We start from the raw sequence: 27,010 nt of genomic DNA on the forward strand, positions 1-27,010 counted from the left end.
GGCAGCAGCGTGGGCACGACTGTGGGGAGCCCACCAGGGTGGAAGTTGTGCGATGCTGAAATACACGTAACTCCTGCTTGTAAGGAGATCCCCGTCCATGGGCAGTGGTCCCATGTAGATAGCTCACAGGCACGCTGTTAAGGATTTTCCTACTTCTCACAGTAAGTCACTTTTTTAGCGACCACCGTAATTATAAAGATTTTGTTTAAAATTTCACTTTCAGTACATTGGCTTGGGCTTTTTCTATTCAGATACTACCTGAATGCTTCTGGTTTATTTAGTTAGTCATTAAATACCCTTGATTGCAATGTTACGTAGGAAGGGAAAGGCCACCGAGGCACCAGCGTTCGACCACAGCTTTGCTGATGCTGGGGCTTGTCTCCCATTTCTCCTCCCCATCCCCACCGCAGCCGGGGCTGCCGAGGAGCCCAGGGGCTCGAGCAGAGCGGCCAGGGATCGTTCCCAAAATTCACTCAATTGCAGGCACCCGTGCCTTTCTGCCAGCTCTTCTCTTACAGTGATTGTTCGCTTTTGTCCTTATTTTTCTTACGCAACAGCACCATCTGAATGATGGATATTTAGACTGATTTCATACGTGGAAACAATTGGGCTGAAAAAGCTGCCTTTTCCTTGCCCGTTCTGCAACTGCAGTGAGAAAATGCTGCGTGCGCTCTCCTGCACAGCGAAGGGGATCGCGCGGGGTGGGCCGGGTTGCGGGTGCTGGGGGTCGCGCAGCCCACCCCGTCGCCCGCATCGGATGGGGACTGCGGCAGCCCCCGTGATGCAGCAGCGGGGCTCCAGGTTTTCGGGCAGTGGTTGCGTAGGAGAACGCAGCGGTAAAGGAGAGCGGAGCTGCTCCTGGGCCAGTGCTCATCCCTGGGTGCCTGAGCAAAAGAGCAAAAGAGCATCACGGATGCGTGTTGTTTTTTTCAAGTATGCGCGCATGATTTGACTGCGTTTCCGATCACAAACGGCCATCTCTCATTTTTAAGGTCCTGCGAGCCGAGCTGCCGTTGGGAGCCAGTGTCCGAGCGAGTGCCCCGGCAGGGCTGGGAGGCGAGTGGGTGCCAGCGCCGTGCCGTGGACCCCTCGGGGGGAGGCGGGTGGGTGGGTGGATGCAGCGGTGCCCCGGCCCACCGGCGTGTCAGGCTTCCCTCCATCTAAGCCCAACACAAACGTCTGCCAACGGGGAGTAATCTCCGGCATGTTGGGAAAGTTAAGCCCATAAGTACTGCCCTGAATTAGAGCTTACCACTGAAGTAGCCCTGCTGAGATCAGTAAAGATAATTTTGGTCTCCATGATTAAAACTGAGAGCAGAATCTACCCTCAGGAATCACATCTCCAGCCACATCCCATGGGAGGCAAAGCATCACTGCGACTGCTCTTGGATGCAGCACACTTCTAACTGGGGCTGGGAGCTGCCCGCAGCCACCCTGCCACGGTTGAAGGTGGACCCAGGCTCACTGAAATTCTCATAGAGACGGTTCTGAAACAAATAAGATCCCCTGAGCAATTAACCACAAGGTAATGAGGTAAGTAATCCTAAGGAGAAAAAAAAATCAGTTTTCATTCTGAAGTTAGTTTGGGGTCTACGCGGGACAGTCAGTGCTGCAAAGGTGCAGCCTGAGCACTGCTCTCCTCCTGCTGCATCTTCTGCTGGCCAGACATCCCACCCGCCTCGTTTCCTTAAAGCTGGAATAGAAAGGGCAGCTGAAAAAAAGAGATCAAATGGCAATGAAAAACGCTCAGCTGAGTCCGTGAAACTCCTGGCAGTAATGGACTTCATCTCATGACGTGATTTCTCTCCCTGCCCTACTGCTGGTCACTGGGTTTAACGTCAGTCCCTGTCCTCCTGCCCCTGCACGCTCAGCCCGCATCCTGGTGGTTCTTGCTCCTCTCCTCAACCCGTAACTTTAATGCAGACCGTAAAATTTCTGCGGCAATGCCGACATCAAGCTGGAGTCACCTCCCTGCTTCTACCTGCCGTCATCCAAGAGGGTTCCCGTCCCAGATGATGAGGTGGGGCTGCCAGGACAAACGGACGTGCTTGGGGCGGCAGATGGTGGGCGCGCAGAGGTGCCTGCACTTTGCTTTCAAACCTGAGGACCATGGATGTTTCTCCAGCTCTTGCCCCCCGTGGTTACACCGCTACATGGTAATATCATCCTGCTTTTTTTTTCTTTTTTTTAAAAGATGTTAAAAGATGTGGAAAGGCTTGAAAATCTGACCTGCAAACCAAGATGTTCAAAGCCAGAGTGTAAATAAACAGCTCCTGATGGTTGCTGCTATTGTTCTTGGGGATAATGGGAGAGAGGCAGCGCGGGCTGGGGAGGGAGGGCTCTGATTCATAATTTGTCAACCCACAATGTTTACAGTACTTAGGCTGGGAAAAATACCTGTTCGCAGAAACGATCCTCAATAGGCTTTGCTTTCTACTTACTGCCATTGCTTAGTAACAGCTCTATTTTTAAATGCTAAGAGGGTATTAGACCAAAAAAAATGGAAGTTTACCCTATCTCCGATCTAATGGGCGTTAAACTCAATGGGGACATGGCTGTTGGTCTCGGGGGAGCTGGCCCAAGCACGGGCGGGCTGCCGTGGGCTGTCGGTGCCAAGAGCTGCCCCCACCAACCTTCAACTCTTCCAGTAGAGTTTTAAAAACCAAAATTAGTAAAATCTGTGCACTCTTCAGCGTTGTCAGCTGATGATGACCTCCCGGAGCGGGCAGGTAAAGCCTGTCGAAATGAGAGCTGGGACTTTCCTACTGCAGCTACAGGTGGGCTGATGAGGAAGGAGAGCGTGGGCACAGATATTTGAGTTTGGGAAGCAGGATTAGGGGCTCTGCGGGGGCACCCGCCGGCTGCCCTTCTTCCCTGGGTGATCTGCCTCCAGCCCAGCATCACTTTGGAAAGAAATCTCTTAGAGCTTCTGCTAAAATATATTTCCAGGAGTATCCACAGCTCCTGAAATACCATCCTGAGCATCTGATTTGGGAAACTGCTTTTGCAAGTCCCGTGGAGTCGGGAGCGCAGGCTGTCCCTCCGGCTGCCCCATGGCAGTACCAGGATGGTCCTGGCCACATCCTGCCCGCGTGATCTTCCCTCGTTAAAAATGTTGAGATAAATGGGATGAGTTGTTTTGGACTCACCCCTGTGCCCGAGCAACTGAAGGTCATGGCAAGTTAATTCACTTCACTGGGATTTGCAGCAGACAGCGTATTTCCCTCCATCCAGGTCTAATGATCAGCGTTTATTAGTTCTTTTCCTTTCTCGAGGATACAGCAGATAAACTCATTGAAATCCCTTGGGGATATAAATGTGCTTGGCCAAGGGAGAGCCCAGTGCCAATAAAGAGCTGGTCTTTCTGCTAACAGGTTGTGCCTAAAGACTCGTGCCGCCATCACCTATTGTTGTGGTTTTAATATATTTATATAAGTGGTATGGTATTAAATACGTGCAAAAAATCAATTGTTTTGTGGTTGATTAAATGTCAAAACAAGGCTCAGGGTTTTCGTAACTGCAAAGCCGTTTACTGTGTATACATTTGATTGCCATGAATATCATTCCTGCTGCAAAATGATCGTAATAAGAAAGTAATAAACCAGAACATAAATGGCTGCTTTATTTTTTGAGATATCCCAGTGACGCTGTTTTGGGAGCCCTGCCAGGCTGCAGCTGCCTTCTCCTGCTGGCTCCTCTCCTCCCTGCCTGCGGAGGGTCCTTGGAAGCGCGGTGCCCTGCTGGGAAGGGGAAACCTGTGCACGGCAACTACTCAAAAACCATCTACAGATAGAAAAGTAGGGTGAGTTACCAAATATCCAGAATCCCAAAAATGGTTTAGAGCTTTTTTCATAGCTGTGAATAACAAGATGATGTTAGGAAAACATGTATTTTTAAAAAAAAAAAAAAAAAAATGATGAAAGGTATGTTATGAACAGAGTCCCAAGTGTGAAAATTGCAGTTTCCCGGGACATTTAAAGCCAGAACGATCATAACAGCGAACCTTTATGGAGGAGTGAACTGGATCACTTGGTAGACGGTAGATGGCTCATGTCTATGAAGAAATATTTGTTCTTGGATGTATTCTGCAACTCGTGGTGGTCTTACCATTGAGTCCTCCTTTGCAGCATTTCTTTCAGTGCAGCTTTTACGAGTCCTCCTGACACAGACGTGCACACATGCTATTTTGCACACCAGCACGTGCCTGTGCACTGCCAGGTACTCGCTTGGGAGCGGCACGAAACCCCCGGCATTCCCAAGCAGAGCGGCTCCACGCCGCATCCGCCGGGCGGTTGGCACCGTCTCCCCTCTTGTTGCCACGTCAGTCCATACCTGGTGCAGGATTATTATTTATCACTAATTTTATCTTGCCTGTTGGGATCCGCAGCATTTTGGGGCTGGAAGCCCATCCGCGGCGGGGGCAGCTGCTGCCGGGGGTCTCGGCGCGGGCGCCTGCTGGCAGCTCTCCCTCCTGAGCACCTCGCCTACATGGCATATATTTTAATTTTAGAAGTAGAAAGAATTCAAGTATCTTAAAGGTCAGAAGGATATGAAACAGGGAATAAACACAGACTGTTTCTGTGAAAATATAATGGAGCACATGGTGAGTATTTGTTACTGCTGCAGTATCTGCAATGTATTTTTGACACACGCTTGCTGCAGAGTGCAGCCCACTGCAGCAAAGGAGGGAAGTCGAATTTTCTTCCCTCTGCGCTCGGCGGAAAGCGCCGTGTGTGTGCTTTGATGAGAGGTACAGCAAAAACGTAATAGCCAACAACTTTGCCGGCACTGACTGAAAACACTAGTGGGAAGCCTCTGCATCAAAGCAATTCCAATTTCCCCATGTTAGCAGCGGAGTTAGGAATGACCTTCATCTGCTCTTCATACAGGCGGCTCTGACAGGGAAAGTCATGCATGAATTGTGGCAAATTTAGATGAAATTATGGATTTGAGAGACAGCTGTAATTAGGTTTGAAGCAGACATTTAAATACTTTTTGCTGGATCGACCTAGAGAGCTCAGCCTTCTCCAGGGCGGAATTTAAATAGTAGCGAAGGCTTTTGTGCACCACCCGAACATCAGCTCTTGGGAGACAGGTACACGGTTCGGAGGAAAACAAAATGGAAGTGGGAGGATTAGTGATTCTTCTGACAACAGTCCTGACCCCTCTGGCCAGCACTGAACGTCCCAGCGGCCCCCGCGCGTTGCCTGCAGTATTAACATATAAACATGATCTAAAAGCAATCGCAACATCAGGAAATGAGTAAGTGTCTGGGCTCACCTGGGCACTGGTCTGGCCTGACCTCCTTCAGCCTGAGCGGGGCTTTGCCCCAGCCCCGCTGCAGCAGCCTCTGCAGCCCCTTCTGCTGGCGGGGGGGCACAGCCGTGGGTCCCCAAGCCCCCCCGAGCCCCATGGCAAGGCTGCTGCCAGCTCCTGCGGGGACAATCACGGAGCAGGAGATGCAGGCTTGTCCCAGCTCCTCTCTCGGCTTCGTCCGTCTTTCCGACGAGACAACCCGCGTGAAGTTTGTTGTTTTATTGTTAACACGCAAACCGTGCCTCCTGTCCGGGGGAGGAACGGGACGGGACTCTCCTCACGAATATCAAGTTGGATGGAGGTTCAGCTGCTCTCGGTGAAAATAACCCGGGAATGACCCAGGGCGCAGGGGAGCTGTTAACTCCGGTGGGGAGCGGCTAAAGTGCTTCCAGATAATATAGATCAAATAATTTCACCATTAAGGAGAAGAAGTGAGTTGTTCCATTTTGAAAAAGGGTTATAACTTTTGACATTATAGCCTGCTGATGTCATACACTTAAGAAAAGTAAACTTTTTCCCTTACTTAATCCAATGTAGTTTCAATTTTTTGACCTACTACGGGCTGCAGAGATGCAAATATCCCACGTTATTCTAGTGAGTTCCCCAGCCTTCATAATCCCTTGCTCCTTCTCTCTGCTTGCAACCCATTTTTAACATCAACCCTCGCCAAAGTCTCATGTAACTGATGAGCTTCTCAAACCTTCAGCCTGCCTGTGGAGCTCACTGCAAGAGAGGAAAACTCACACCGTGTTGACACAGTTCTTGGCGTCCTCCTGACACAAGAGCTTTACCAATAACGATAAAACCCACCAATAAATAAATAAATACCTGATAAATACCTCACCAATAACGATAAAACCCAACTGCATACTGGAGATCAAGAATGAGGGTGGTACCTGGCCGGCAGCCTGCTCTTCGGAGAGAGGAGCTGCACTGGGCATGGCAAACTTGGGATGGAGTCTGTTAGGAGGCTGCTTTTTGGGTTTCCATTAAGACTTTTTCTTCCTTTCAATTGTACTTTTTTGCACCTCTAGTCTCCTAAATTCTGTGACAATCAGGAGGGTGCAAAGGACAGTTCAGCTGAAGTCTGTTCCTGTAACCTGCTCCTTCTTCTGACTATCGCCTGTATCGCAGCTCCGTCTCTCTGCCCGCTGTTTTTTCCACAGACAGAGAGATCTCGGAGACTTTTTCCTCAAAATGCCAGAAAGCGGGCAAGCACCTGCTGCCTCCCAGCCGCACACGTCTGCCCTCCCTTTCATGGGAAGCCAGGAGCGGTGGTGGCAGTGACGGTGACAGTGGCAGTGCAGCGATGCGCTGTCTCTTGACCCAGGCAGGGATGCTCCCACCCATCCCATCCCATCCCATCCCATCCCATCCCATCCCATCCCATCCCTGCCAGTTTTGCTTCCCCCCCCCCCCCCCAATACTCCCAAGAAGAAGGTCCATCATGGATAGTTCATGTTGTTTCCAAAGTTAGTGACATTTTTTGCCAGACACTGCACTGACAGGTCCCTTACACGCCCAACTCGGAACTACCATTACATCTCGCAGCACCCAACTGGACTTTTAGTTACTGACCGCGTGGCCTACTTAGAAGGTGACCTAAAAATCAGCATCCATCTATACCACCACAGCCCATGACTCATCCGCTCTTCTCAATCTTAAAGTCTCCAGAAATGCAGATTGTCATTGTCTGGGAATATATAAAGTAGCACTTGACAGGACTCAGTACAACCAGAAGGAAAAAAAAATATATTGGGACTTCTACAGGGAAAATTTACCACCATTTATTAAATATAAGGAACCGCGTCCTTAATCACTGATCCTTCTCTGTATATTACAGACTTTTTAAAAATTAGAAGAAAAAATAACTTTATTTCAGGATGTGCTCTGATTTACCACGCTGCCTTCCCAGCTAGTGTGGCTCCAACAGACACTAGTGAGCCCAAACCTGCAGAACCCCCTTAAGAAATGCATCCAGCTTTCCTATAAAATTTGCTGAAGGAATGTCATGATTTTAAAAGTTTCCTTAGCCAGGTCTACAAATGAATAGAAATCAGTATGGAAGGGGGTTATTTATACATGCGTATCAGTGAAAATACATTTAGGTACACATGGTGAAGCCCAGGCTATGGACTTGTTCAACTTTAGTTTTGCATTAAGCAGCATTTAGGGATCTGCCCAGGATCCACATTTTTTTCAAAAAGCGAGTATGGTGAGGAGGGTGACTCCACACTTGTCTTTACTGGGGGGAGAGACCTCTCTGTATTTTGTAGGTAAGGACTAGACTCTTCCAGGGTTTTTCCGGTTGTGAGTCCTTTTGCCCTGCAAAATCTTGGAGATGTTTACCAGGAACAAACAGGAAGGGAGAAGAACTCCCTGTTGTAACAACTCCCCGCCATATCCCATGCTACAGCGGATCTCCTGGGAGATGAAGTTCCATCACCTGCCTACCAGAAGCCGTCCCTGCCGTACCCATCGCTCCTGTGCAGGCTTGCAGTTTGCCTTCCCCGGTGTGCATGGCACCTGGTGCGCACCTGCCTCAGGTTTTATGTGCAACTGGTTATAACAGCAAAGGCTTCTCTTCTTTGATGTGTTTCTACCAGAATAATATTTTATTTCACGGTCGTTCCCTGCTGGAGGCAGGTAACCCCGAGGGTGCCGCAGGCTGGTGCCGTGCCAGAAGCCGGGGAGGCTGTGGGTGCTTTCTGGCCGGCTGCAGTGGACGGGGAGATGCTTACATCGACGACCCCTCCCCATTTCACCGCTGAAACCAAACTAGCGAATGCCCACTTCAAGCAGTACAAAAATGTTGGTGGAGCAAAACTTTTCCGGGCCGGATTTCAGTCCCCACTCTGGAGATGGCGAGAGCGGGAGAGTCCGGGAGCTGGCCGGGCTGGCCCATCCCCAGCGCATCAGCGATGGGGAGAGGTTATCCACACCGAGGGATCAGCCACGTGGAGCAGGGATGGAGAACTCACTGCCGGTATAAACCCTCCCGTGATCCTCTTCCAGCTCCTGCGAAACGCTTTCCCTCGCTGATGCGGGGCAGGCGCTGGAAGAGCAAGGCAACGACCTCGCAGGGCACGGAGCAGGCGGGCCGTACAGCCGCGCCGTCCCCGAGGAAATCGTGTGCCACCGTCACGGCCCGCCCCAGCGAGCGCGGCTCCGCGCGGGGCAGGGGCGAGGGCGGCCAGCGAACGGGACGCGCCGAGGCCCGCGGCCGCTGCCGAGATTTCTGCGGCATTCGGAGACAAAGGGCGAAACCGCGCAAGCGGAGCAGCACCGGCCCTCGCCTGCTGCGACAACCGCTCTGCGGAACGCCAGGAGAAGCGGCGGAAAACCCAACGGCCGGCGGGTCCTCGGCATCGCTCCCGGGTCGCGCAGGAACACGGCGGCAGGTCAGCTAACGGGGAGCGGAGCTCCGACACCCCCCGCCCTTGTCCCCTTCTCTCCCCCCCCGGATGTTCCCGGTGATGGAGGACGGCCTCCACCCACGGCCACGATGCCCCTGCAGGGTCTTCCCCGTCGCACCACGCTTTCGCCCGCCACATCCCGATCCCGGGTCCCCCGTCGGCGGGGGAATGCCGAACCCGTCGCTTTTCCCGCGCCGCCCCCCGGAGGCTGCGAGCCCCTCCCCGCTGCTCCCCCGACCCCCGCAACTTATCAAAAGTCAAGAAAATGGCTCCCGCCTCACGCGGAGGAAGGCGAGCGACGGCTTTTTAGCCTCTCCCCCCACGCTCCCCTCAGCGTGGGTACGCTCCGACCCGCCGGGCGCCCCGTCGGGGCTGCACCGCTCCGCGGCCCGCCCCCCCCCCCCGGATCCCCTCAGCTCCGCCCCGCCCCTGCGCCGCCGCGGAGCGCAGCGCGGGCGCGCAGCGGGGACCCGCCCCACCACCACCACCGCCGCCGCCGCCGCTCCCGCTCCCGCCGCCGCCGCCTTCTTTGTGTCTGGGCGCCGCCCCGCGCACGGACGGAGGCGGGCCCTGCGCGGCGGGGCCGGCGGGCGGCGAGCCGCGGGCGCGGGCAGCCCTCGGCGTCGCCCCCCGCAGGCTCCGCGTTCGTTCCACACACCCCCCCCCCCCCCTCCACGGACCGCGGTTCGGCCGCGGATGGACGCGCGCTCCCGCCTGCACCGTGAGTACCGCCGGGGCCGCGGCCGGGGGGGTGGGTGGGTGTGAGGGGGTTGTGAGGGGGGGGGGGTGAGGTGTGTGTGTGTGTGAGGTGTGTGTGTGTGTGTGAGGTGTGTGTGTGTGTGTGAGGTGTGTGTGTGAGGGGGGTTTGTGTGTGTCTGAGGGGGGTTTGTGTGTGTCTGAGGGGGGTTTGTGTGTGTGAGGGGGTTTGAGGGGGGTTCGTGTGTGTGTGAGGGGGTTTGAGGAGGTTTTGTGTGTGTCTGAGGGGGGTTCGTGTGTGTGTGAGGGGGTTTTGTGTGTGAGGGGGTTTGAAGAGGTTTTGGGGGGGGTTGTGTGTGTCAGGGGGTTTGAGGGGGTTTTGTGTGTGTGTGTGAGGGGGTTTTGTGTGTGGGTGAGCGGGTTGGAGGGCGTTTCGTGTGCGTGTGAGGGGGTTTCGTGTGTGTGTGTGAGGTGGGGGGGTGCGCGCCCGCGGGGTGACAGCGGCTCCCCCGCGCAGGGCTGCCGCCGCCGCCGCCCCCGGTGCGGGATGCTGCCGCGGGGTGTCCCCGGGATCGGGTCGGGTTACGGGTCCGCGGCCGCGGAGCCTCCGCCGAGGACAAAGGAGCGGCCGGGGGAGCGGTGGGGCAGCGCGGCCCGGCGGCGGGGCTCCCCTCGGTGCGCAGCCCTCGGGCACGGACCGCGCTGGCTGCCGCCAACCGCCCCCCCCCGGTCCCTCCGCCCCGGCTCCCCGCAGGGCTCCCGCACCGAAACGCCGTTTCTGTGGTTATTTTCGCGGTCGTTCCCTTCAACCTGCCTGAAACGAGGCATCGGGCTTGGCACGGCTCCTGGAAAATTCTGCGCCCTTTCCAGTTTCGGTACCTTCTTCCCGAAGGACCGGCGCCTCGGGGAGACGTGGCGAGATGCAGCAGTGCCGGGAAAACGCTGCCTTTCCAGAACCCCCCGGCTTCTCACCGTCCCATGTGGCTTAGGTGCTGTCATCCCTCTGCTAACACAACCCGGCTTTTAAATCTTGGCCGCTTTGGAGAAGGCTAGCCTGTGCTGGAAGTCGGTTGCCCGGGGTTGGGGGGACCTCAGGGCAGTGGGGGTGATGAGCTCATACCTGCTCCCCCGGGGAATTCGGAAGAACCTCCCTGATGCCTGGGCAGAGAGCTGGGCCGCAGGCATGGGGTCTCGGGGCCTGCGGCTGCCCCGGCCCCATCTCCAGCGGCGGCATCTCCGTCTCCCTGCCGAGGGCAGGGGGGGACCGCGTGTGCCGGGGGGGGGGGCCGAGGAAACGGCCGGGTTTGCTCGTTATTTCTGCGAGGCTAGGCCGGGGAAGGGTCGTGTCCGTGAGAAGGCGCTGTTGAAAGTTCCTCGGTTTCGGGGAGATAAAAACGGTCCGTATCGTGGATATTTTTGGTATGCCTATCCCTCCAATTAAGCCCCTTCGTTTTGCTTTGGTACATCTGTGGTTTTCAGCGAAAAACTCCAGCCACGTGCTGTTCTTGGTTTTAACCTCAGGTGTTCAGAGTAATTATAACCCTTAGGAACAGATGAAATATAGAGCGTTATCCTCATTGTTACCTGACAAGAGAAGTGACTTAATCTGGTGGGTTTTGCCATTATGCATCTGCTCGCTCAGAGACTCGGCAGAGGATGTATGCTTGCCATGGCAACCTCCACATTGCATATTACAGCCACTTTTTTGGAAGTAGCAAGACTTGTTAAAGAAATAGGAACGGCTGATTTCAGAAGCTACGTAATTATAAATAAATTGTGCATCTTGGAAAACATGACCTCTTTTTCGAGCATATTAATGTTGCTTCAGTTCATAGGTACGGGGATGGAAAGGGAATCAGCCTCCTGAGGAGGTCGTGTATTTTTCTTTTCATGCAACTGCAGTGAAGGAAGGTTTTGTCATTTTTCAAACAGTATTAATTACTGTAATTTATTTCAAAATGGTATTAATTTCGTGATCTTAGAATCAAATACCTTGATGTGCCGTGTCAGCTTGATGTCCATGTGAACTTTAGCCTTTGCTAGTATTTGATGTGTAAAACTTTTTCTTTGATAAAACAGTATTTTTAAATTTTTCTTTTAATTATCTCACACAGGAGGAGCTTTTCAGTGTGTTTCTGTTATACAAATAATATGAAATACTTAAAAAAAAAAATGGTTTTACATTAAACCAATTTTTGCGGTTGCCGAAGTAACAGCAATCATCACTAATTGCCTGCTGTACACTGGATGCTTAACAAGTAGGGAGCAGCAGTTCGGAAGCAAACACTGCTCGCTGCGGAGAGCCTGGCTGGAGGCGGCCGCTCGGACGCGGCGTGACCTGTGCTTGCTACGCTCGTGGGAGTCCATCGAAAGGAGGAGTGGTGCATGGGTGTGAGCAAATTCTTCACTCCTTGGTCCCACAGGAATTTAGAAACGCTTCTTAATCATTCATTACAAATTCGTTAAAGTCGTAGTTGCTTACAAAACGGGATTTTAAAAGGAAGGTTGTCCATTATCTCTGGAATATTTCAAGACGGCAGCGCGCGCACGCGCTGTTAAAGCCACAAAACTTCAGATTAATGAGGAATTAATAGCCCCCGAGGTATTTGCATCTGTACAAAGCTTTGGCTGTTTGCATTGGTTTTAAAGCAGAGACGCCAAGTGATGCAAAATACGGCAGAGCATCGAACTTCATCGTAGACCCAGAAAACAGGGATTAACCCACATCCGAACGTGGCCAGCAGATGCTCCCGAGGGAGAGCGGGCTGCAGCTGCGTGGTGGCAGCCCCAGAGCCCCACCGAGCCACCCCTGGGCTCCGCACCGGCCCCTGCACGCAGCCACCGCGGTGCCGTTGGGTCCTCCGGCAAACGCCAGGAGCTGCTGCCCAGGAGGGACAGCCGTTCGGTGCCTGGGGTCAGGGAGAGGAGCGGGGGACCGACGTGCTGCAAAGGTTTCCCAGTGCTTCCAAAAGGGTGAATTTTAGCCTACTAGACATTCAGCTAATACAACCCCTGCCCTGACTTGCTGGAGGGTGATGTGTGAGCGGTGACTCCAGCCCCGGAGCTGCGCAGAAGCCCCGGCTGTGGTCCTGGGTGGCCCCGCTTGGGCAGGGCTTGGACTGGTGACCCGAGAGTCAGGCCTTCTGTAAGTGGGTGTAGGAGGAAATGCTTCCCTTGAAATAAGGTTGCGTGAATCCGTTGGCCCCATCACAGGCGCTTTGAAAATCCGCTGGTCCACTAGACCAGTGTCTGAAAGCCCGCCCCAATTACCCTGTCAAGTGTGGTGTAGAAAACTGTCCCAGAAATAGTCAGCGCTACTTTGTAATCTAAATTAATGATCTCGGTAGATCTAGGCTGAGCACGGACCAAGCACCTGAATGTTGTATTAAGCCCTATTTAAAGATTTGTAAGAGCCACCATGTGTCTTTGGTTTTCATCTCAGCTCTCTCTAATTTTAGCGTGGTTTCTGTAGGCTTTAATTTGCCGGCACGGCAGATTGCATCAAATCCTAGGACAAGTCTTTCAGAACTGTTCGCTTTTTGTCAGATCTTTTTTTTTCTGGGAGTGCAGCAATTTGTTGATGGCAGAGAAATCCTACATGTTTTACTGTGCATCTTCACTGGGCAGATACACACTTTTTAGTGTGACCCGCTTGGAAGTTACAGAAAAGTCGAAGGTGGAGAGGTGTAATGGTCAGGAGGAAGAACGCATGGAAGGAGCTGTGAATTGGGCTGGGTACAACTTTGTGGAAGAGGTCTGACAGCCCAGAGGAGAGGCTGCCCCTGGCAGTTCTGTAGCTAAGTGCAAAATTAGGGAAGTAAAGGAGCATAAAATCCGTACAGCTCGAGAGGTGCTCTGGTGAGGTGGAGCAAGTAAGATGTTAATGGATCAAGTTACGGTGAATAAAGAAGGAAAGGAAGGCATAAGCTCAGGAAGGCTGCTCTTTTTTATAATGAGGAGGAGAACAGTCTTCATCCTTTAGTTCACTTGTATCCAGAGTGAAGGAATATATAGCTACAGGAGTTTAAGCTTATTGGAGGAAAATGCTTCCCCCCGCCCCGTCCCCCCCCTAGATATTTTGCTGGGGGGAAAGGAAATGAAAATGAGAGCTGGTGGTGCAAAGAAAATCTGAGGAGAGCAAGTTCAACCTTTTATAAGCGTAGGCGACAGTGGGCAGAAAAAATCTGAGTCTGTCTCGATTGGGTGCAGGACAGCAATACCGTTTATTCAGATCCAGTAATCAAGATGTGTGAAACGGTGGGTGGGACTCCTGCGGGTCTGCGCTTGCTGTGCAAGTTCCCCTGGATGGGAAACAAACACTTGGCTTTATGTCATGTAAATTGTCAGTCACTACTGTTTTTCAATGATGCGCTTAAGATGTAAAGACATACTTGTGAAATCTTTGATGCTTAGTTTATCACTGAAGTTTGATGCTTGGAAGATATGACACGGACTATAAATAGAGCAATCAATAGAGCAATCTTCCAGGCATAAAATACGTACTTAAAGAGCATTTTGATAAACAGAAATCCATGTGAGCTCAGAAGTTCATGTCGTGTGACATCGCGAGCAGTGGAGCGGAGTGGAGCAGAGCGTGCCCGCCTGCTCGCTGACGGTAGGAGTCGGCGGGCTGTGGGCACTGACCTCGAGTCACGTAGCTGATGCTCCATGCCCCAGAGAGTGCTGCTCTGAAGTGGAGAATCGAGTGGAATTTAAAGCTTTGGTTGACTTGGATTGTTTTTCCGCTGCTGATTTTAAAATACTGCTTTGTTGTTGTCCTTTTTTTTTTTTTTTGTACTTTTAAAATTTTTACTGCAATTGACGTAGGGAAGATTGTGGAAGGAAGCTGAGGGCGTGCCAGGAGAAAGATGGCATGCCAGCAACTGCTCTGAGAGGAACCCACTGTCGTAATGGATTTACACCTTACTCGTCTCATGTCAGGAGTGACGTGAGAGGCCGTCATCAGTGCTGTCCTTCCTTTCTGCAACATGCATTATTTCATCGGTGGTAGGTGTTGGGTCTTGGCTGTGGTCGGAGGTGAAGGAGCCCCGGTGGGAGCCGAGCCGTGAGGCTGAGGAAGCGCTGTAAGGAGATGAGAGGAGCTGTCAGCGGGGAGGCCCTGGTGCCTTCGGTGGCCGAGGAGCAGAGATGTGGCTGGCAGGTCCTGCTGGCAGAGCACGGGGTGGCAGGGCCAGGAGCTCCGTCTCCAGCTCTTCCCAGGTCAAACCCCACCAATCCCTCCCACCGTCTGCTTCTCTTGCACACTTTGTTCTCAAATATATTAAAAAAAACTCCATTCAAGTGCCGTATGTTCTGTTTTCAACACCGCCTTCCCGCCTTCTCTTCACTGTTGCTGTTCTCAGTGTTTGACCATTGAAGAGTCTTTTGGGCAGAAGCTCTTCAGCCCTGGTAGATGCTTTGTGAGATGTTCATGGTCCTCATTACTCTGGACAAAAGGGCAGTTTGGAGCACCACCCTGACAAGAGGGAAACGTGGGGATGGTTCCGGAGCGATGCCTGGAGGCCGGGCAAGCTGGCGGTGAAATGGATGGGGCTGGGGAGGGGAATGCGTCACCCCAGCGGGAAGGGGCCTCTCAGTACCTGGTGGGCAGCCTCACTTCATAATTAGCGTAAAATCTGCTAAAGGTGTTGTTTGAGTGGTGTCGAAATCTCCTTGTACCTTGCGTTTAATTTTGCCTCGGGTATTTGATACACTGATCAAACCGTATGGTGCATGTGTTAGGCGGTTCCACCTCTAGGCATACTGAAGCTTTCACTGTTGTTACAATAAAAATTCTTAAATTTTAAAGCCTGAGTACTAAATTGGTAGCTTTCAGCAGTTCTCTAATTATGTGAGACATTTTTTGTACTTAACAAATGGTTCTTATTCTTGCCAGCACTTCAGCCCGGTGTTCTAGGACTGTGGGTGTCAGGGAACAGAACATATTTCTGTGTCTGTGAATATGATCCCACACGTTGTCTTAAGTGGGAAAATGTTCACAGCCCTTATATGGCGAGGGATTTTTTCCTAAATCCATCAGTGCTTTCTCCTGCAGTAATAACGCAGTTTTATCTTCCTGGTGCTTTGTAGGCTGGATATTGATTATGAACCAGAAATATGAAATGGTCTTTCTTTTTTCCTGGCAAAAATATCCTGCAGTGTAACCTGCTCTATCTTGCAAACCATTCAGAAATTGTTTCCAGAAATGGCTGATGGTTTTCAACAGCTAATCAGTGTATAGATGCCAGACTAATAGGTAAGTACCTGAGAGCAGCAAGGGTGCAAGGATTTATTTTTGTCTGGCACTGTGCATCTCTTCTTCATCTTTGCCGTGAGTTTACATGCTCCTCCTCGTGTTCAGCCATTTCAACAGCAGAATTGCAGTCTCTTACAGCCAAGCGCTGTAGAAGAAGCTAAGATTTCTGCGTGTCACGGCACAGCGACATATTGCACAGCGATGTGCCATGCTTTCCAGTCATGTGCCAGAAGGTATCTTGCCATGTTATGCAGTGAGATTTGTGAAATACATGAGTTACCAGAGCACCTCACGATGTTCTGAATGAACATTGGTGAGAGGCTGGTTACAAATTCATGAACATGTGAAATAAAGAGCGAAGAGTTCTTTAGGGTGATGGAAGAGCAGAGTGACCCTCAAATGGATTTCGCTGAGAAATACTCATTTTTGCATTAGGTATTTCTGCCCAGTGGCATAACAGCCCCAAATCCCTTTGGTTTGTAACAGGAAGGCTTTGTAATGCTCGTGGTTACATGCAGGAGGAGGAGTTGTGAGGCTTTGTCCATGATGGATGTCCATGGGAGGGCCAGAGGTTGAGGATGGACGTGCTGCAGCCGGAGCCCGATGGATGTTTTGGTGCAAGACCTGTGTGGTCACCCAATGCGAAGGGCAGTCACCCGACGTAAAGGGCACCCAGCTAGTGTGGACGGGAGAGGGGGAAGAGTAATGATGTGAGCATGGATGCTGTTACCCGTAGGTAAGCAATGTCATCTCGTGAGCTTTCATGACCGCCCATGTTTTGAGGGGCTATGCGTGTTGGTCCCCTCCTCCATGGGCACGTGGCAAGAAGGGAAGGAGATGCCTACTGGAGGAGCGGGGATCTGTCGTGATCCATGGGGATCTACAGGGCTCCGTGGGGAGAGGCAGGTGCTGGGAAGCAGCTGGAGGTGCAGCCTGAACAGGAGGATCCAGGATCCTCTTGGACTCCCTACGTTGATGGTCACATTCCGCGTTTCCTTGGTGATTCTTGGATACCTTCTTCCTTTTTTCATCCGTGCTTTGTCCTGTGACAGATAAGAAAGTATTGCTTCGCAGGCTTGTCTTGTAGAATGACCTGCACCTCTGCATCCCTGTAGGATAGCACGGGGCGCCTGCGGTGACTTGTGTCGTAGGACTGGAGGGTCTACCGGATCCCACCTCCTGCTAGGTGGGAAGGACGTCTTTATGTCTGATGCACAGCAGAGGGTTGTACCTGCCTCTGGTGCCCGAGGGAGCCGCGTTGTGTCACCTGCGTGGGAGCACGTTGTCCCCTCTGGGGTCTGAGCATAGCAGAGATGCTACTGTCGAATCATAGATACATTCGTTGTCTCGTGAATTAAGAAAATGTTGTAATCCTGTAGATGAGCAGGAAGATTAATCATTATAGTACAGAAATTTAGTTATGACCAGTATTAATAACATTCTAAGGTTTAATAATTTTCTTGAAAGTTCTACAGCTGAGCAAAACCTATTTATTTACACGGGTGACTTTTAATTTTTAAGGTAGGGTTTAAGTATCAAAACAAATTGGATCAGAAATGCTGTGAAAGTCTCTTAGTATCTTCTTGGAGTGACAGTTAAGTAGAACCATCTCTTGCTTTCTGAAAGGAAGAAGCTGTGGGAGTTTTGAGACAAAATGTAATATTTTTTGAACAGTATTTTTTACCAAATACTTAACAGAATAACAGTTTATGTGAGAAATGCTAGAACATACATATATTCTATTTGTAGCCATATATTGATACAGTCTATGTAACAACGTGGTTCCTGGTTTATGAATGTCACCTAGAACAGAGGATTTGACTCAGAACTATCTTCAGGACAAAGGCAATCTTCATGGACTGTCATGGACTTGGACCCCGCTAGGGACTTCTGCCTGATGTGCCATTTTGGGGAACACCGGTCCTCATGAAATTTGAGAACAAACCTCAGTTAACATGTATGTATTTGTAGGAATTTTTCTTAGTGCCATAAAATACATTTTTCTTTATTTGTTGTTCCATGGTTGCAGATGCTGCAGTATTTTTCTAAGTTTTTTTTTTCCTAGTAAAGCCACATTTCAGGATTCCTGCAGGAGTATCTGTGAAAGAGGCCATGCTAAAAAATGAACACTGACATACTTGCCTCTGCTAGCACATCAGCTTTCAACTCTGTGCACAGAAACTCCTTTAAAGTAAGTCTTTCTCTGCACTTTCCAAGGCTAACCAGTGCCTGTGTCTTCATTCTGCCAGGGAAAGGCACTCTTTTTAATGGGATGTCATTAACACTCTGCTGCTGAGTGATTATTTCCATTTATAATAGCAACGATATGTTAACTTCGACAAGTTAAAAATTAAGATCCTGGAAGTGCCAGTCAGAGTGCAAGGGCTGCTGGCATTCTTTAATCATCACTGCTATTTTTGTGTGGACAGATTTAGCATAAATAGGTGTGATGCAAAGTGTCATACCATATTTAGTCCTTGTCCAAGACATCTTGGTTTTGGAATGGTGCTCTTTGTATAAAATTAATCAAGAAAGTCAATCTGTATCCATGGGGAGGGGTGGGGAAAACCAACCAAACAAAAACTAGTTGTATAATTTGCTTCCCTCCCCAGTTTTTCTTTAATTTAGCTGACTTTGTGTGAAATACAACAAAGAAAATAGTTTCCAATACAGTTAAGTGATGACCCTGCTTATGAGGTGTATGTTTTGTGCAGTAACTTAAAGGGCTGCTTAATTTGTGGCACATGGAGCTAAATGGGATTACATTGGTTGTCGCTGGGTTTGGCTCTGGTCCAGAGCTGTCTTTAGAAACATTGGGGTCTACATCCCTTATTCAGAATACAGTATTTTAACAACACTCCCAAGGTTGCTTTATTCCCTTATACAGTGGTGTTTTGGTTTGTTTTTTCCACCTTTCGATATTGCATATTGCTTCTTAGCAGAAAGACTCTTCTGTGGTCATCTTCGTTCTCTGCTCCGATGCCCCCACCAGCCCCTCTACCTGCTCAGGCACTACCTTACCCCGGGAAATGAAATTAGGACAAGAATAAGGAGGCGGGAGACTGGTATTTCTCAGGACTTGCATCTCCTCTATGCAGCTCCTGCAATTGGGATATCATCTGTAAATTTGGTTAAAGCAGAAAAAAAAACTCATCAGTGTTGGCTGTCAGATTAGCCTGAGATTAGATAAATCTTAATTACTTCTGCTAGATTTGGTTCTGAGTAGTCACACTAAACTCATTATAATAAGTTAGGGGGTCACCTAGGGAGAAACTGAGAGGTAGGATTAACGTACTGTGTTATCAGAAATTATTCTCTGATACCGGGTTTATTTGGAGCTCTCGTTTTTGCACTGGAGATGATGATGAGCTGCTCCCGATCCATGTTCTCCATGCCACCCAGGATTTGGTAGATATCTATCACGTTTCCCCCAACTCATCTCTTTTATAAACTGACCTACTTAGTGACTCTTCACAGAGAAGTCTATACCTTTGCCCATCCTTTTCATCCTATTTTGAGCATTTTCCATATCTAGTGTGTCCTTCCTTTTTATTTCAATGAGGGGACCATTTTTTAATAGCTTTAGAATAGCTCTGGGAAACCTTAAGGCAAAAGAAATTGTGTCCTTTCTGAAATACTTTGCATTTTTCTAGTCCATTAGTCTGAATGCACTGACTTTGGCAGCAAGGGGTGAACAGCATGAAGAAACAACCAGTATTAACAGAAATATAAGATTAACAGAATATGATGAGTTTGTTCTTCTTAATAGATGCTTACCTACAATACAATACCCTTTAGGAGGAATGTTCATAGTTGACAAGAAAGAAAAAAGAGCAATCATTATCTTTCTAATGAACTGATAAGTCTGAATATGAAATCATCTACAGAAGCTACCTCTTAGCTTCTATCCATCCTCTTTCTTGATCTACTTTACAATAGATAACTTGGTTCCTCCTTTCTTTGGGGTTAAGAAAAAGCACTTTAGTGTTGAGTACAAAACCCATTATCGGCCCTTGTCTCTCACACATTATTTGTGTGTGCGTGTGTATAAACGTATATGTGTGTATATATATATAAATACAGATTTATGTGAATACATGCATAAACATTTGAATTCACACTGATCGTAGAGATTGCTCCATTCTCACAATAGTAGAGGACCTGGAAACTTTCAGTAAGTGAAATGCAAACCATTAAGGAGTTTTATGGCTTTTCAAAACCTTCAGCATGTGGTGGTGCCAGGGCTTCGTTTTTACCTCCTGTGGCTTCTCAGTTCCGTCTGAAGGATATGTAGTGGAATAATTTGTGCTGGAACAGGTTAAACTGGAAACGGGGTGAGCAGAGCATGTTTCAGGTGATGCGTGTGTTTAGGAAGTGTCACAATACTCACACGTATTTGGCAGGAGGCAATGAGTGAAAGCAGGGACTCCATGAAGCAGCGTGAAAGCAAACAGCAAAATAAAGAAATCTTGGAGCTGAATTGTTTTCTCCTTAAAGTCTGAAGAGCATTGGTGTTCACTGTTATATTATTGCAGAAAAAAAGGGCAAACTACTTGCACGTGGGCCTTCTTGGGGCTGCCTTCAGCAGGCAGTGCCCTCAGACTCCCCGTGAAAGGGGGAGGTCGCACCTAAATCCTGCGTGTCCTAATGACCCCGTTGAGTCATGTTTTCATAGCAGCTGTGTTGCCATTTCAGGATTTTTTTTTTAATAAGCAGCTTGATTTTTCCCATAAGCCCTTAGCGCGCAGAGGCTGCCGTAGGGACCTGTACTGTTCCCACCGTTCCTGGAGGGCAGCAGCTGGGTGACAGCCCCGGGCAGCTCTTGCTCAGGCTCCCATCCCACGTGCCGCTGCCGCAGCAGAAACCTGCGGCAGACCCCAGCTCAGGCAAGCTGCGCATTGATCAATGGCATACTCTGACAGCGGTGCTTTTGTTCCTCAGCTCTGCCATACTGGCCCATTCACCTTGAAACGGTGATCAGCACTGACCGCTGAAAGCTTTCCTAGAGACGAAAGGGAGATGACTGTCCCCCTCAGCTTGCCTTTGCATGCAGAGCGTGGGGCTGGATGTTCAGGGCAGTGTCCGCAGAGCTGCAGTGGCTGGTCCCGCAGGTGGGAACTCCGAGTCCGACTGGGACGCTCCGTTGTGCGGAGGTACCGACCTTGTGCCTTAGGGATGAGCTTTGTGAAGACCGAAGGGCAAAGCTGTTCCCTGTGGAAGAGCTGCAAAGGTGGATGCTGGCTCTTCGGAAAGCTGCTTAGGGGTAGGGTTTTTTTCTTTTTCAAGTTTACCCAGAATTTCTGAAACATCTACATAAAGAAGTAGATCTTTTCAGGCACACAAGGATTTTTCCAGACCTGCTCTGTTCTTCTTCAGTCTCATGAAAAAACTTGCACATCTGCCAGACTTTGGGTCCTGAACTGAATTTTTCCAGTTTATAATTGCTTCCCTGATAAATATTTTCTTCTTTAGACTGTTATGACTAGAGGGGGAAAACCACAATTCTCTGCCTAGGATAGTAACTTTTGATGGTCTTCCATTTTGAAACGTTCTGACCCTTTTGGAAGAAGGGCACACTGTGGTTCAGTGTGGGGTGGCCAGTCTTTCAGCAGGGAGCTTTTTTTACACCCTCCTGAGAATCCAGATGGATTTGACCAACATGCCAGCCTTTGGAAGAGCGCACTCCATCCTGTAGTGGGGAGTGCCCTCGGCTTTTGGGAGCCACGTCACCCTGAGTGTCTGGGATGCTCAGCATGTAGCTGCTCAGTGTCCCAGCGGGGAGAACAAACATTTTTGGGCAGGGCAGCAAGGACTGGCACAGCAGCTCCAAGAGGAGGGTCTGCAGCAGCTGTGTGATACTCTTTGTAGAAACACAGAGAGTCATATGGAGAGTCCTCCCGGCTTCTGAGGCTTTAACTAGTGTTCAGGAAGTAAAACTGTTCTTTGAACAAGGATGAGAAAACAAAGATAAGAATAGCTGTCCATAAAGTGTCATCCCTATATACACTGATAGGGCTGTTCTGTGGAAAAATTAGTGTGAGACTGTGTGGTTAAAGGTGATGTCATGAAAATGCACAGCAAAACTGCCTTAATGCCAAAGGAGTATTCATGCTGTCCTGCTGTAAAGCTTGACTTGCCATTCTGATCCTGTAACACAGACTTTTCACGTACAGAAATGTAGAATGTTAGTATTATTTTTTCAGATAGAGCATCTGTTGATATCTCCGAAAAACACATATTGCAGTTCTGTAATGCATTTAATTCTTCATATATTTCATTTTAGTCATGTAGCCCTTAGTTTTAAACTACCAGTTGAGCACTAATGGGCAAACCTTTTTTCTACTTTTATTGTGATTTCATTTCAACCAACTGTGCTCCAAAACACAGAGAAAAATTGAAAACCTTCCCCCCCCTCCTCCCCCCCTGGTGACTTGGAAGACACCCTCTGCATTATTTCCTGACCATTGAGGACTACATATTTATAGCTGAGAGCAGAGATCAGCCAAAACCTTGCAGCGAGACCTGAGTGCAGGCGTTGCATGCCACACCGCAGGTCTGTGGAGCACGTTGCACAAGTGAAGTAACAGGCTCTTGCCAAGCAATAGTAGAAGGGACCAGCTACAAACTCCTTTACCATTCCACGTTCAAGACCATGGTGCAAAAGGGTTTTTGAGATGAACTGCATACAAAAGAGAGGCGACCTGGCCATGGTTTTTCAGCAGGTAAAGCAGACTTCTGTTTGCTGCTGTGGTGAGGGTGTTGCAGTAACACACTGCATTTCACTGCTTGAACCAGAGAGAAACAGAAAGGGTACTTGGAAGCTGTACGGTGGAAAACGCTATTAATATTAAGGCACTTTCTCTTGTTTTCAGCTGTGAACTGTAATTTACTATGATTATTTGTTTCCTAATAAATTGTGTGTAGCTCATCTCAACATCAAAACACATTAAGCTTTTTGCTCAGATGTCTGTTACGCAGGCTGATTTAATTCATCTTTGGAAAGGAGTTTATGACTAGATGCATGAGATTTGACTCTGAGATATCATGCAGCTTGTTCTTTCTATCTGGATCTAGCCAGAAGGTCAAATTCTGCTCCTTTCTATCCTCATAATTTAATTGAAGTCAAGAGAGCTCCATAGGTATAAATGAAAGTACACTCATTAAATACCAGTGCAGTATGGGAGGGTACTGAATTTCAAGAAAAGGTGGTAGCACATGAATGAAGTGGCTGCTAGTCTATTGAGAAAGCCATCCGCTGATGTTTGTCTTACAAAAGCTTCCAACATTTCAGCTGGGGCGTCTACTATTTAGCTAATGGAATTAAAATAGGGATTTCAAATTTAAATAGAAATGAAATACAGACTAGTGACTACTGACACCATTTAACTGCAGATATAACATTATTAATTAGTGAGTGAAAGAAGCTTATTAGCAAGCTACATCATGACATTGTTCTGGAGATGATTGTTCTGTTATTAAAATTACTTTGAAAGGAAAGATAGTCCACAGCTAAACGTAATTTAAGGTTGTTCTCCCACATTTTGTCTCTCTACTTTTCTGCTCTTTTTGCTTATCTTTTCAAATTGCGGTGGGGCAAATTCTGCTTTGGTATCTTATCATTGTAAGTTGGTGCCGGTGTTCAGCTCTGCGCAGGAGGCTGTGGCTGCCGCTTTGCCCAGCTTACCATGTCAAACCCTCAGTCCTCTCATCACCTCTCCTTTGCTAGCCAAACCAGAGCTTTTTTGCATTTTTTTACTCCTTTGAGAAGATGTTCTTGTGTGTTTTGTGTGGATATGCAATCTTGCCCATTTAGCATCAGAGAATCACAGAATCGTTCAGGTTGGAGAAGACCTTTTGGATCATCAACTCCAACCATTAACCTAGCACTGCCAAGTCCACCACTAACCTATGTCCCTAAGCACCACATCTACGTGTCTTTTAAATACCTCCAGGGATGGTGACTCAACCCCTTCCCTGGACAGTCTGCTCCAGTGCTTGACAACCCTTTTGGTGAGAAATTTTTTCCCAATATCCAATGTAAACCTCCCCTGGCGCAACTCAAAGCCGTTTCCTCTCATCCTACCACTTGTTACTTGGGAGAAGAGACCGACCCTCACCTCACTACAACCTCCTTCCAGGTAGTTTTAGAGAGCGATAAGGTCTCCCCTCAGGCTCCTTTTCTCCAGACTTAACAACCCCAGTTCCCTCAGCCGCTCCTCATGAGACTTGCTCTCTAGACCCTTCACCAGCTTCGTTGCCCTTCTCTGGACGCGCTCCAGCACCTCAATGTCTGTCTTGTGGTGAGGGGCCCAAAACCGAACACAGTATTCGAGGCACAGCCTCACCAGTGCTGATGATCCCTGCCCTAGTCCTGCTGGCCACAAGACTTCTGATACAGGCCAGGATGCCGTTGGCCTTCGTGGCCACCTGGGCACACTGCTGGCTCATGTTCATTATTTTACTCTTCATTTTATATATACTGTGTTAAATTATGACTTTATGGTATGAGTGTGCAGGGACGAGCGAGCTGATGGGGTGCGCTGGCCTTTGGGGCTGCACTAGTTTAAAACCCCGCCTGAGAATTGCTGGTTTGGAAAATCATCATCGCTGTGGGTACCGCTGGGAGTGGAGTGGGAGCCCCACACGGGTCCAGCAGACCGCAGGCAAGTACATCGGTGTGAGATGAGGCACTCAGCTCACGTACCGTGGTCAAAACCACCCCTGTTTTTGCCTGCGTTGCCCCTGCTCTGGCCCGGCAGGATTCAAGGACTCATTTTGGATGGTTTAACACCCACCCTACAAAAATATCCTGTGTCGGTATCTGTGTTGCATTCTTCTCAGGGAAGAAAATAGAGCTGAAGGGTGCTGTGCTGCATCCTCACAGCTTCTCCTACACACGCTAACGGCAGCCAAGCAGGGACAGAATGAGACAGGAACCTCAGTGGTTACATGGTAAAATAATTTATAAACACCAATCCTTAAAAAAAAAAAACATGCCAAGAAAGAAATCCAGGTCTTTTACAATATCAGTAACAATTTTCTAATTGATTTCCTGGAGCAAAATGTTTAATTTTATGATATTTCAGTGTCTTATATATTTGTGAGGTATTTGTCAACAAGATGAGCACAAGCTAGATTTATTCCTAGGAGTTCTAAGAGTCCTGTAACAATGTATATTTAATGAAGTGCAAGGGATATAAAGCAACTTCAGCCATAGTTTATACTACACAACATTAATGGAATTATATCAGGGGCTCAGTTAAGTTGCTGAAATGTCATCTCAGACTCTGTATTGTAAGGGCATATTGTTGAATATATCTCATTTTTATATTTTGTACTGAACATTGCTGAAGTCATTGGATCTAGGAACTTCTGTGCCTCTCCTTTACCTTTCTCTTTCACTAGCGCAGATCCAATTATTTCTTTGGACTTACCACATAATTGCAGCTGTGTAACTCACGATGAAAGGGGGTGTATGGGAACCTGTAGTGAGCACAAAGCAATGTGCAGGCAGCCCATGAGTTGCATAGAATGAGGAGCCCGCTCTGCTTTCCTTGACGGTAACGTAAAACAGGAGTCGCTCACTCAACGTGGCACAGAAAGCGGAACTGAATTCTCTGCTTTCACATGTATTAAGCTGTTGAGGATTCACGTCTTAGGAGCAGACCTCGGGGTCAAAGTCCCAGGATTAGCCAGAGGTTCAGCTCTGAGAAGCACCAGAAAAGGACCTGCAGGTCCAAATGTTTTATAGCCCGTCCTTTATTAGCTTGAGCAAACTTGGTGTCTCACCTATGGTTTCAAGAGTGGAATGCAAATCTCAGACATTCAGGCTATTATGCAGGCACACGAATGACCCAGCAATACAGGACAGACAGTGGTCCTGTATGATTTAATTTGAACTCATGTCTGTAGCAGTGCCTGTACATACAGGCAGTGGAATAAATACTGTGCCCCAAACCATTGTAAAGCTTTGAAAATCAAGAGCCATTTAAGGCATTGAGATGTGCTATATGAAGAATGTGTAGGTGACTTTCTAATCACCGATTCCCCTGTCAAGTTTTTATTAGCTGTGTGCAGTATGCTAATACAAGAGAAAGAATGTCTTCCATTTTGTTTTTCTGTTTTTCTGGGCTTCTTGTTTTTATTTTTGCAAGTGCGTATGATGTGTCAGTTCTTGAAGGTTGTAAAAGAACTCCAAAATAGCTTAATTCTTTTTCTAAAACCATTGAGGAAAAGATAGGAAATTATGAGTCACTTCATGCTTTCAGAATCACGAACACAAACTGGATCCTGATCCAAAGGTTCCCTGAGATCATTAAAACTTACATTAACTTGCATGAGATATGAATCAGGCTGCCAAAACTTATGTGTTCAGCGCAGCTTTATCGGAGGTTTTATTCTGCACAGAGCTAAATACAGTTTTTTAACAAGCTGATATTTGTACTTGAAATAGTGCACAGTGTAATGAAGGTATAAAAATACTGGTAAGAGATCATTCTGAGATGCCTTTCACTCTTTCAAAAAATATTCTGCACAATGTCGTGCCCCGATAATATTTCATTTTATGCTGCAAAATTTTGTTTGGAAGCACCAGTTAGAACAGCTCAGTGTGATTAAATCAAGTGCCTATTACAGGAAAATCCAGTCTGGTTTGCAAGTTGCGTGTGGTGAAAGGGAAGGTTGTGTTTTCTTAAGCAGATATCAACTAGATTATATTGATCTTCAGCAAAAGTGACAGTAAAAAGGGAAAAAAAAAAAAAAAAAAACAAAACCCCGTGTGCACTTGTTCTGGAGAGGCAAGGAAACCAGGGGCAGATGACTGAAGAGGCAGGCCAGCTCTGCTGCTGGGATGGAGCTCCCTGGCAAGCATCCCTTCAGGTGGGAAGAGTCTGCACCCATGGTGCTTGCAAAGAGTTTCTGCACCATTCAAGTTACGTCAAGTACTCACCCGCTGTCTTTGTGTTAGGTTGGTGCTTACCGGTATAGAACAGTTCTAAAAGCTTTGTCGTTGGATTTTTTTCGTGGGGTCTTTAAATAGCAAGAGCAGTCATTTTATGCACCAAATAGAGAGTTGTGTTATTTGCAAGCACTGACTAGAACTGATCAAAATAGAGTCACAGGCCAATTAAATGTAGATAGTAAAATGTCCTCAAGCACCGTCCCATAGCACATTGATGCTCACTTTTGAGTGCTGCTTCAAAGACAAGTTTACTTGACTGCTGGCTGCTATTTAGCATGAAGGCTTGCTAGTTTTTGTTGGCGTATCTAGATTTTGATAGAAGAAAAAATACTGGCTGAGATCTTTAGGTACATTAAAATAAAGATG

At 48.5% G+C, this 27,010-nt stretch overlaps 1 protein-coding gene across 1 annotated transcript in view; it reads left to right on the top strand.

Moving 5' to 3' along the window:
* Positions 1-8,588: 8,588 nt before the first annotated feature.
* Positions 8,589-27,010, top strand: part of LRRC7 (leucine rich repeat containing 7) — a 186,751-nt gene continuing 168,329 nt past the window's right edge. The window contains 1 exon segment of the mRNA XM_041127660.1: positions 8,589-8,717. The gene's annotated coding sequence lies outside the window, so the exon portion shown is untranslated.

This window comes from Aquila chrysaetos, chromosome 12 (assembly GCF_900496995.4).
Source record: "Aquila chrysaetos chrysaetos chromosome 12, bAquChr1.4, whole genome shotgun sequence".
Classification (NCBI taxonomy): Eukaryota; Metazoa; Chordata; class Aves; order Accipitriformes; family Accipitridae; genus Aquila; species Aquila chrysaetos.